Raw genomic sequence first — 12,445 nt, 5'->3', positions numbered from 1 at the left:
CCAGTGCACTCTTAGTGCCGGTCCCAAGCCCGGGTAAATGGGGAGGGTTGCGTTAGGAAGGGCATCCAGCGTAAAACATGTGCCAAATCAAATATGCGGATCACAAATGAGAATTTCATACCGGATCGGTCGAGGCCCGGGTTAACAACGACCGCCACAGGTATCGTTGGCCGACAGGGTACCGGTGGAAATTGGGCTACTGTTGGCCGAAGGAGGAGAAGGAGAGGAGGAAGGCGTCTACAGAGACGGCAGGAAAAGGAGCAGTGTAGGAGAGTAGAGGTTCGGGTTGGTACTTTAAATGTGGGTACTATGACGGGTAAAGGGAGAGAGATAGCTGATATGATGGAGAGGAGAAAGGTAGATGTGTTGTGTGTTCAGGAGACCAAGTGGAAAGGGAGTAAGGCCAGGAACATTGGAGGTGGGTTTAAACTGTTTTATCATTGTGTGGATGGGAAGAGAAATGGTGTAGGGGTGATTCTGAAAGAAGCATACAGTAAGAGTGTAGTGGAGGTGAAGAGAGTTTCTGATAGGGTGATGATCGTGAAGGTGGAAGTTGAAGGGATGATGATAAATGTCATCAGTGCCTATGCTCCACAAGTTGGCTGTGAGATGGAGGAGAAAGAAAGATTCTGGAGTGAATTAGATGAAGTGGTAGATGGTGTACCTAGGAAAGAACGATTGGTGATTGGGGCAGACTTTAATGGGCATGTAGGTGAAGGGAACAGAGGTGATGAGGAGGTGATGGGTAGGTATGGTTGTAAGGAGAGGAATGTGGAAGGGCAGATGGTGGTAGATTTTGCTAAAAGGATGGAAATGGCAGTGGTGAACACGTATTTTAAGAAGAAGGAGGATCATAGGGTGACGTATAAGAGTGGAGGAAGGTGCACACAGGTGGATTATCTTCTGTGTAGGAGATGCAACCTGAAGGAGATTGGAGACTGTAAGGTGTTGGCAGGGGACAGTGTAGCTAGACAGCATCGGATGGTGGTCTGTAGGATGGTTTTGGAGGCGAAGAAGAAGAGGAGGAAAGTAAGGTTTGAAAGAAGAATAAGATGGTGGAAACTGAAGGAGGAAGAGTGTAGTGTGAGGTTCAGGGAAGAGGTCAGACAGGGGCTTGGTGGTGGTGAAGAGGTGCCGGATGATTGGGCAACTACTGCAGGAGTGATGAGGGAGGCAGCTAGAAAAGTACTTGGTGTGACATCTGGAAATAGAAAGCAAGACAAGGAGACGTGGTGGTGGAATGAGGAAGTGCAGGAGAGCATTAGGGGAAAGAGATTGGCAAAACAGAAGTGGGATCGACAGAGTGATGAGAAGAGTAGGCAGGAGTACAAGGAGATGCGGCAGCAGGTTAAAAGGGATGTGGCGAAAGCCAAGGAAAAGGCATATGAGGAGCTGTATAAGAGGTTGGACACTAAGGAAGGAGAAAAGGATTTATACCGATTGGCCAGGCAGAGGGACCGAGCTGGGAAGGATGTACTGCAAGTTAGAGCAATAAAGGATGGAGAGGGAAATGTGTTGACTAGTGAGGAGAGTGTGTTGAGAAGATGGAGGGAGTATTTTGAGCAGCTGATGAATGAGGAAAATCAGAGAGAGAGAAGGTTGGAGGATGTGGAGTTGGTGAAGCAGGATGTAGATAGGATTAGTAAGGAGGAAGTGAGAGCAGCGATTAAGAGGATGAAGAATGGAAAGTCGGTTGGACCAGATGACATACCGGTAGAAGCGTTTAGATGTTTAGGAGAGATGGCAGTGGAGTTTTTAACCAGATTGTTTAACAGGATTCTGGAAGGGGAGAGGATGCCTGAGGAATGGAGAAGGAGTGTGCTGGTACCGATCTTTAAGCATAAGGGAGATGTGCAGACCTGCAGTAACTACAGGGGAATTAAGTTGATCAGTCACACCATGAAGTTATGGGAAAGAGTAGTGGAAGCCAGGCTGAGAGAAGAGGTGACCATCTGTGAGCAACAGTATGGTTTCATGCCGAGGAAGAGCACCACAGATGCCTTATTTGCTTTGAGGATGTTGATGGAGAAGTATAGAGAAGGACAGAAGGAGCTGCATTGTGTATTTGTGGATTTAGAGAAAGCGTACGACAGGGTGCCGAGAGAGGAGTTGTGGTATTGTATGAGGAAGTCAGGTGTGTCAGAGAAGTATGTGAGGGTGGTGCAGGACATGTATGAAGACAGTGTGACGGCAGTAAAGTGTGCAGTAGGTACGACAGACTGGTTCAGGGTGAAGGTTGGACTGCATCAAGGATCGGCCCTGAGCCCTTTCCTGTTTGCAGTGGTGATGGACAGGTTGACGGACGAGGTCAGACAGGAGTCTCCCTGGACTATGATGTTTGCAGATGATATTGTGATTTGTGGTGAGAGTAGAGAGCAGGTTGAGAAGAGCCTGGAGACGTGGAGATATGCGCTGGAGAGAAGGGGAATGAAAGTCAGTAGGAGTAAGACAGAGTACATGTGTGTGAATGAAAGGGAGGGCAGTGGAGTGATGCGGTTGCAGGGAGAAGAGGTGGAGAAGGTGGAGGAGTTCAGGTACCTGGGGTCAACAGTGCAAAGTAATGGAGAGTGTGTTAGGGAAGTAAAGAAAAGAGTGCAGGCAGGGTGGAGTGGGTGGAGAAGAGTGACAGGAGTGATTTGTGATAGAAGAGTATCTGCAAGAATGAAAGGGAAAGTTTATAGGACTGTGGTGAGACCTGCGATGTTGTATGGATTAGAGACAGTGGCATTGAGTAAAAAACAGGAGGTGGAGCTGGAGGTAGCAGAGCTGAAGATGTTGAGGTTTTCGTTTGGAGTGACGAGGATGGACAAGATTAGAAATGAGTTTATTAGAGGGACAGCACATGTAGGATGTTTTGGTGACAAGGTGAGGGAGGCGAGATTGAGATGGTTTGGACATGTGCAGAGGAGGGACATGATTTATATTGGTAGAAAAATGCTGAAGATGGAGCCACCAGGTAGGAGGAAAAGAGGAAGGCCAAGGAGGAGGTTCATGGATGTGGTGAGGGAAGACATGCAGGTAGTTGGTGTAAAAGAGGCAGATATAGAGGACAGGGTGGTATGGAGACGGATGATCCGCTGTGGCGACCCCTAATGGGAGCAGCCGAAAGAAGAAGAAGAAGAAGATTTGATTCATTCATTTTTATTTTTATAATATATTATAAAATGTTGCTTTTAACCAAGAAGGCATTTTATTTAAATTGTTTTAAAAATGTAAATTGTTCAAATGTTGATGATCATAAAGGTTAATAATAATAATAAACTGCATTAATAATACAAAAAAAACTGACAAACAATTTCATGTTTTCCATTTGTTGCTGGCAGCTGGCAGTCTATGAACACACACACACACACACACTGCTCAGAATCGGACCAGGGGGACTGTGAGGCTACAATGAAATCCACTGGATCAGTGAGGATAAATCTGAAAACATCTTATAAGCAGAACACTTTACTTTAAGTCAAACAATTTTCTACCCACAAACCAGATTCTGTTTGTTTTTAGACCTGTGAACTTTTTTTTTTTTTTTTTTTTTACACAAACAGTAATGCTTTTTATAAGTGGCATGCAGAAAACACACCACACTGAAGAAGCCTTTATTTCATTGCGCTTACACCCAAACACTACTTCATCTATTCCAATGAAAAAAAAAAAGGATTGTAAAAAAAAAAAAAGGATGTAAAAACAATTCATTGCACTGTACTACATCAGCAAAGAAGAAAGATCAATATTTATCAGTCAAATTCATGTGTATATTCCTGTTTTTTCTACCTAAACACATTGTGCTCCAAAAGCAAGTACATGTACTATGCAGAAATTATATCATCCTGAAACAATGCTAAAATTCATCTTCTTGTTTATGTTTACTTGAACATGAAAATCTCCTGTAGATGGAGATATTACTCGGTGTCACTTATCTGTGGTGGGCTAATGAGGAATAATAATAAGGATGAAGCAGATGGGACATGACTAGTAAAGCAGTGCGCTTAGCTTTTCTTATATTTTGTATAAGGAAATATATATTCTATTATGTTTCCTTATATTATAATTCATTATAATTATATTATGTTTCCTTGTATTTTAACATTCAATATATGAATACCAAAGAGTGCCCCTTCTTCTTACCTGAACAAATGAAAGTGCTGTGAAATTTTAACATTGCTTGTTTAAATAGTACATTTATAAAAGATACAAAAAAGTTGAGTTGAGTAATTCTTCTTCTTCTTCTTTTGGCTGCTTCCATTAGGGGTCACCACAGAGGATCATCCGTCTCCATACCCATCTGCCCTCTACATCTGCCTCTTTCAAACCAACTACCTGCATGTCTTCCCTCACCACATCCATAAACCTCCTCCTTGGTCCTCCTCTTTTTTTCTCCTTCCTGGTGGCTCCATTCTCAGCATTCTCCTACTGATATACCCAATGTCCCTCCTCTGCACATTTCAATCTCACCTCACCCACCTTGTCTCTAAAACGTCCTACATGCGCTGTCCACCTAATAAACTCGTTTCTAATTCTGTCCATCCTCATCACTCCCAACGAAAACCTCAACATCTTCAGCTCTGCTACCTCCAGCTCCACCTCCTGTCTTTTACTCAATGCCACTGTCTCTAAACTATACAACATCGCAGGTCTCACCACAGTCCTATAAACTTTTCCTTTTACTCTTGCAGATACTCTTCTATCACAAATCACTCCTGCTCCACCCACTCCACCCTGCCTGCACTCTTTTCTTCACTTCTCTAACACACTCTCCATTACTTTGCACTGCTGACCCCAGGTTAATTCATTCATTCATAAATAAATAAAATTTAAACAGTAGTAATTTAAGTACAATATTGACCACTGTGGTTGAGAAACCATTAAAATCAGATCAAAAGTCAGTCAAATGGAGTTCATCTGTGTAAATATAAAGTCTCTTGGGAATCAAATATAAGTACCTGTCCCTGAATGGCCCCAGAGTTTGACAGAGAACGTTAAGTTAGGTTTAAATTTATTGTCATTAACGGTGTAGAAGTACAAAGACAATAAAATGCGGTTGGCATATCATATAAGTGCACTGAATTTGGGTTCAATCAAATCAATTTGAATTACGGTGGAGTAGGTTGAGGAGAACAGCGGTTACAGTATGGTAAATGCACTGTATGAAAAAAAAAATAAGTACTTTGGACACCTGACTTTTCCATCTATATGGGCTTGTTTTCCCGAACTGTAGGCTCAAACTTGGAAGTACACACTTGTATATAAAGTCTTTGGATGCTGTAGCATAAAATCTTTCCTTCACTTGAACTAGAAGACTTTAATCTGTCTCAGCATGACTATTCCCCCCAAAGCAAAGCAAACCCCATTAAGAAATGGTTTATATGGGTGATTGGACCTTAAATGGTCTGCTATAGAGCTCGGACCTCAACCCTATTGAACTCAGACTGCATACTGGGCCACGTCAACTACACCTGTCTTTACTAAAACCCTAGTGGCTGAATAAGCACAAAACTCCACAAGCACACTCCAAAATCGAGTGAAACATCTTCCCAAAAGAGTGGAAGTTATTATAACAGCAAATATAGAATGGGATGTTCAAAAGGCACAAATCAATCTTATGATCAGGTGTCCACAAACGATTGTCCATATAGTGTACATACAGTAAATGCAGATGTGCAAACAGCAATAATGTACAAATGCCAGTCTAATACAAATGGCTGTATATAAAACAGAAACCAATCATTGAAGTGAAGTGCATGTGTTTAGCTATAGTGTGAAAGCTGGCAGTTAGTGCTTATTGTCTGGGTTCAGCATTATTTTATCTGCTCTTGGGCAAGCAGTACATTCTTCTGTAATGTTTTCCTTATAATAGATGTGCAAACAGTTCATTATGAAGATGTAGGGAGTCCTTGATAATACTCACCTTCTGCAAAGAATGCTTATGAACGTACCTACAATATACTTACCATCATAAAAAACAAAACAAGAAACTATCAAAACAAAATACATTTCTGAATAAAGTATCAAACAAGAATGTAAAAACAAAATCCCAATACCCCACAGAGCACTATTATTATATTATAAAAGAATAAGAGTGGGGCAAAGGTTCAGGTTCTGACAAGACAAGACAACAACCCTAAGCCTAAAGGCAAGGCAATAATGGAGAATTTCCCAGAACACGATTGTGCTAGAAGGACCCATTCAAAGCCCAGACCTCAATTTGAGCCTGTGGCAAACATTTTCAAGACCAACAGTCTTCATTTAATCTAATTGAGCTTGAGCAAGGCACTGTATCTAGTTTTACAGATGGATTTCTAATCAAATCAGTGGAGTGTTAAGAATATTCCAATCTAACAGGCAGAATTAATTTGACTGGTTTACTCCTCCAAAATATATCCACCTTATACAAGTCTACACCTAACTTGAGCAAATATTAATAGAAATTAGTTTGCAGATAAAAAAGTAAAGAACAAACCCTGTCATTGGTATGCCGCTACGTTCTAGAACGCAACTCAATATCGCCATGTCCAACCTGCATAATGATAATCCTGTATACTATCCTGATCACCTGATTCTTATTACCCTGAAGTATTTTTTTTTTCTAGAATGTTATACTTTCAGAATAAAAGGAGGCAATAATATATTAATAATATATAAAGTAATATTCCAAATCACTTATACAATTATTCTACCAGAATTAATGTAGTTTGTGTGACTTCTTATTCTTATCTTTCCTTGTAGATTGTCATGCTGCAGCTATCATATCTTTATTAATAGATGCTTACGTTTGTACCAAGAACATGAATGAATGACCTTCAACAATGTTTTTGCACTGATATATAATGCAAATGGTCTCATAGTTGTCACAGAGGTCCATATATGCATTCTTTTTATCATAAAAATTTGAATATCTTCTATAAACTTCCTGAGGTCTGTGTGACTCATATTTCCGGCTCCGTATTTGAGAGACTGAACAATAACTAATGGGATGAGACTCGTGGAGTCATGGGCTAGCTCAGAGACAAACCCGCAGTACAACAGTCGGGATTTAGGTCTCGTAGAAGAATTCTGAGGATGGAGCTGCCAGGCAAGAGACCAAGGAGGAGGTTAATGGATGTGGTGAGGGAAGACATGGAGGTGGTTAGTCTAAAAGAGGCAGATGTAGAGGACAGGGAATGGAGACGGATGATCTGAAGAAGAAGAAGAAGAAGAGGAAGAAGAAGAAGAAAAAAAAGAAGTATACTAAGACGATCCAAACCCGAAATGCATGTAATTAATTAAAATTTGCTACAAGGACTTTGGTCTAAAGTTGGCATGAACAGTTTCGCACTCAAGTGTAGAACAGTTTGATAACCCTAAAAGTGTGGATCTGTAATGAATGGACATTCAGTGCCACTCAGATGAGGATGGGTTCCCTTACTGAGACTTGTTTCTCTGAAGATTTCAGAGAAGACTTGCTTGGTAAGGTTAAACGTAGGGATTCATTTACGAATTTCCAGTTTATATTTGTAATATATTCAAAGCCGCATTGGGACAATGTTTATTGTTAAAAGTGCTGTACAAATCAAATTAAAGTAACTGTAATAACTCGGGCTATTTTTTCAGCTGCATCTTGTGTAACATTGAAAGACATTGGTGTGATTAATGACTCCAGGCTCCCATTTGAGTTCACATTACAAGGAAAGCCTTTTTCATTTCCGAACATCGTGAAGCAGAAATAAGGTTGTAGTACCTCCTGTTTAGCCTTGCTGTCAGAATATTTCAGTAGGCACATAAACAAGCTGACACCATCACTGATTCTCCACTACCGGTGGTACATTTTTATTTTGGTGGTGTAAAAGGTGTAATACATTACACTAACAGTGGTTATGACATCTTCCTGTATTTCTTACACTGACCATTCTCTGAGGGGTTGCTGAGCAACATTGTTTGGTGAGCTTAAGTCATGAAGCTTGTAACAGGGGCTTATTAAATTTCCATGGGTTGAGACACCGCATCAACTCCATGATTTGATAAGGTAATCAGAATAGCTGAAACTAGTCAGAGCGCACTTTGCTCACACACCGAGCACCAGGAGGACAACTGCGAAACGATAAAGAGCTTATTTTCCATGGTGAGTCTTTGTCACTAATATGCTTTTTTTCCTTTTAAAAAAATTTACCTCAGATAATGATGTAGCCTTTAAGCAAAAAAAAAAAAAAAAAAAAAAAAACCCTGTATTTATTATTTTTCATTTTGATATTTAATATTATTTAATATGCCAAAAATATATCTTCTGACTATCTAAATGTATTACTTTTTACTATGTAAAATAGCCAAATGTACAATGTGATTTTAACCCATTCATGCATACAAACATCAACAGTTTGTTTTTGTAATTGTATTCTTCTGACTCCAAGCTAATTAGTCATGTTTACATTATAGTTTTGCAGCCGTTCACAGATGCTTTGTGAAAACTGGACTCGACAAGATGTTGGTTAGTCAGCTGCTTTTGCCTGTGTACGTCTTTACCTTCCTGATCGGGCTTCCCGCCAACATTCTGGCGTTTTGTACCTTCTGCCGCAAGGTCCGCCGCAAACCTGCGCCCATCGACATCCTCCTTCTGAACCTCACAATCTCTGACCTCATCTTCCTTGCCTTCTTGCCCTTCAAAATGAAAGAGGCTATTGACGATATGATTTGGAAGCTGCCGGACTACCTGTGCCCCCTCAGCAGCTTTATGTTCTTCTCTACTATTTACACCAGCACGTTGTTCTTGACAGGAGTTAGCATCGAACGCTACTTAGGTGTTGCTTTTCCAATCCAATACTCTGTTTACCGCCGGCCACGCTACGCCGTGATCGCCAGCCTGTTCTTCTGGCTTGTTGGCTCTCTGAACCTCAGCATTGTCTACATTGTGCCAATTTTGCATCCAAAGAACATCAGTAATGGCCACAATCTTAGCTCAAGTCTCACACAACCCTCCGAAATTAAATGCTACAACAACTTCACCTATGAGCAACTCAGTATTCTGCTTCCAGTGCGTCTTGAGCTTTTTGTGGTGCTTTTCTGTGTTCCGTTTTTGATCTGTGGCTTCTGTTACATCAATTTCATTCGAATTCTCTCCCAGTTGCCGCACATCAGTCGGCGCCGTAGGCTGAGGGCTATCGGACTGGCACTTGGAACTCTGTTTGTGTTCGCCGTCTGTTTTGGGCCTTACAACGCCTCGCATGTGGTAGGGTTCGTGCTGGCAGAGAATGAGGAATGGCGAGAACTGGCTCTGATCTCCAGTACTTTAAACGCATGTCTAGACCCTATTATCTTCTACTTCTCGTCCGCAGCGGTACGAAGCGCAATCAGTGGCTTCATAAAAGGAATGAAGGAGAAAGGGCATGTACTGAAGTGCAAGAAGATTCAGTGTTGCCCCATGCTTGCCTCTGAGACCTACAGAGACACACCTCCACCTGATAACAAGAGACTTTCTCTAGGACAAGTGGAAATAGCAAGTTCTCTATAGCTATAAAAAGAAAATAGCCCCCCACTATTGTAATATTCTACAAATTATGTTAATGAGGATTAATGTAAGGGGAATTAGAAAGAATATGCAGCAGCCAGACACCACCTCAGGTACACATATACTGTATAGGCAGTTTCAGGGGCTTCCTGATCCACCATTGCCTTTTGAAAAGGCAGTGGAACTGAAAATGGGAAATGCTAAGTAGGTTTAACATTTGCCTTTTTTTTTTTTTTTTTTCATTGAGAAGGTTTTCCTTCTCAATGGCTTTTCGCAGAATGTAACCTGATATCTGCATTTCTGAGGGTAAATAAATTTTTTTGCATGCTGTACATGTACATCCATATGTGATAACTGAAAGTAGTGATACTAAAATAGACCCCCAAAAATGTAACATTATACCTGAGAAAGTGTTTCCCATTGTCTGATGACCTTTTAAACCCTCCATATGTTTTTCGTTTTAAATAAATGTGATATCCTGTGGTCCATCGAGATTCAAATATCTTCAGAAGTATAATGTTGTCTAGCATGAAAACATGGCGTTTTTAAAGAGAAAAAAACATTTTCATACTTTTTTGTTAATGGGGTTGCACTTTTTTTGTTAAGCAGTTGCTTGAGGTGGCATCTGAAATACAATAAATAGTGAAAAGTTACAGTATATTGGCAAACGTTTGCAGACACCTGGTCATATATATATATGGTATGTGTTTTTTGAGCATCGCATTCCATATTTAGTCCCAATTTGCTCTTATAATTCTCTTTACTCATCTAGAAAGATGTTCCACTAGTGTTCTTGTGGAGATTTGTGCTGGGATGCCAGAGGGAATTCCCATCCTGGAAAAGGTTTGGGTCTCCTAGTTCAAGTGAAGGGAAAATTTAACACTACTGCATTTAAAGAAGTCCTATACAATTGTGTGCATTTAGCTTTGCATTTACATTTGTGCTGGGATGCCAGAGGGAATTCCCATCCTGGAAAAGGTTTGGGTCTCCTAGTTCAAGTGAAGGAAAAATTTAACACTACTGCATTTAAAGACGTCCTATACAATTGTGTGCCTTTAGCTTTGCGGTAACAGTTTGGGAAAGAACCACATATGGCTTGGAAAGTCAGGTGTCCCAATTCTTTTGTCCATATAGTTTATGTGCTTGACATCGAATTACCCCTTACTTTGTTGTTTAAAGTAGCTTCACTTCTCTAGAAAGGATGTGTTCAGCCACAAGAACATCGTTAAATTCAAGCACTGATGCTGGATGTGGTAGTTAAGTACATACACATCCGTGTTCCAGCTCATCCCAAAGATTTTTCATTGGGTTGAGGTCTGGGCAAGGAAAGAAATGCTAGAAGACATTCTATACAATTTAGCTTTATGAAAATCCATACATTTTGGATGGACCGCATATAGGTGTGGACAGCTGTCCACATACCTTTGTCCATATAGTGTATAATTGAGCACCGTAGTGATTTTTTTTTATTAGAATTTTGAGAAACAAGCCCTACACCTAACCAAATTTCATAAAATGATGCAAATTGTGTTGATAGGACTGTTGAACGTGAAGCTATTCTCTCTCCCTGGTAAAAAAAAAATAACTAGACATGTAAATCTATTCAAATCCAATCCATTGGGCCGGAGATGTAGAAATCGATGCTGCCATATAAAATAATCTGTCTAGCCACGGTTTCATCTAATTGACTCCATTTATTCATTCCTCTCCAGTAACTGCTTAATCCTGGTCAAGGTCTTGAAACCCTGGGAGCACTGGGTACATAATGGGGATCCACCCTCAATGGGATGCTCAGGACCCTATGCATACACACCTTCATACACACATTTAAACCTAGAGCAATTCAGCATAACCTATCCACCTTCGGCTATGTTTTTTAAACCACAGAATCGAGAATAACCCCGGGGAGGCAGAACATGCACAGAAACTCCAGTAGGCAGACAGTAAACTAAGTACAACATCAAACCACATCTTAAACTGAATTTAATTATAGTCCGTGGTTATTTGTCTTTTTTTTATGAGCAATTCAATTAAAAACCTATTAGCTGTACATTTAAAACATGATCTGCCAACTCTTATACAAACACATATTCACATTATCGCTAATGCCATGTATGACAGCATAGCATTCAGTTTCTGTGAACATTCTTTTAAAAAAAAAGGTAGGACAGATTACATTTTTCAGTTCAATTAAATTTGATTTCTATTGCGCTTTTCACAATGGACATTGTCTCAAAGCAGCTCCACAGACTGTATAAATTATAATACAAAGATTTAGATAAGTGAATTGTGTGTTTTTATGCCCACTGAGCAAGCCTGGGGTGACTGTGGCAAGGAGAAACTCCCTTAGGTGGTATGATGAAGTAACCTCGGGAGGAACCATACTCATTTGAGAAACACCAAGTGTGTGATTGTAAATCATAAAATCCACAATACAAACACCAGAGAGTGAGAAATACACTATGTTGCCAAAAGTATTACGTCACCTGATCTTTCCTTCTATATGTGGTTCTTTTCCAAACTGTTACCACAAAGATGAAGGCACTCCGTTGTACAGGACGTCTTTAGATGCGCTATAATAACATTTTGCATTCACCTGAACTTGGAAACACCAAACATGTTCAAGCATGGCAATGCCCCTGTGCACAAAGTGAGCTCTTTTGTGAGCTGAAGATATGGTTTACATGCTTTGGAGAGGCCTGCTCTTGAGTGGCCTGCTATAGAGCTCTGATCTTTGGGATGAATTGGAACTCTGACTGACACATCTGTTGTGATGTGCTGGAGAAACAAGTCTAATTCATTGAGGTTCCACCTCACAACTTACAGGATTCACAGGATCTGATGCCTACGTCTTGGGTGCAATACAACATTTATTGGTGGAAGTCATTTGTTGAAAGACATTACGTTACAAATAACTATTTTCTTCAATCTAGACTTTAAAGACCTTAATTCCAAAATGCTTGATTTTGC

At 40.4% G+C, this 12,445-nt stretch overlaps 1 pseudogene across 1 annotated transcript; it reads left to right on the top strand.

The window, feature by feature from the left end:
- Window positions 1-8,452: 8,452 nt before the first annotated feature.
- Window positions 8,453-9,478, top strand: LOC310727740 (free fatty acid receptor 2 pseudogene; annotated as a pseudogene). The gene has a single exon. The product of its transcript is annotated as a free fatty acid receptor 2 pseudogene (transcript).
- Window positions 9,479-12,445: the final 2,967 nt, after the last annotated feature.

The sequence above is a fragment of the Silurus aristotelis genome (genome assembly GCF_946808225.1).
Source record: "Silurus aristotelis genome assembly, chromosome: 6".
NCBI lineage: Eukaryota > Metazoa > Chordata > Actinopteri > Siluriformes > Siluridae > Silurus > Silurus aristotelis.
This window is presented reverse-complemented; position numbering and strand designations above follow the sequence as displayed.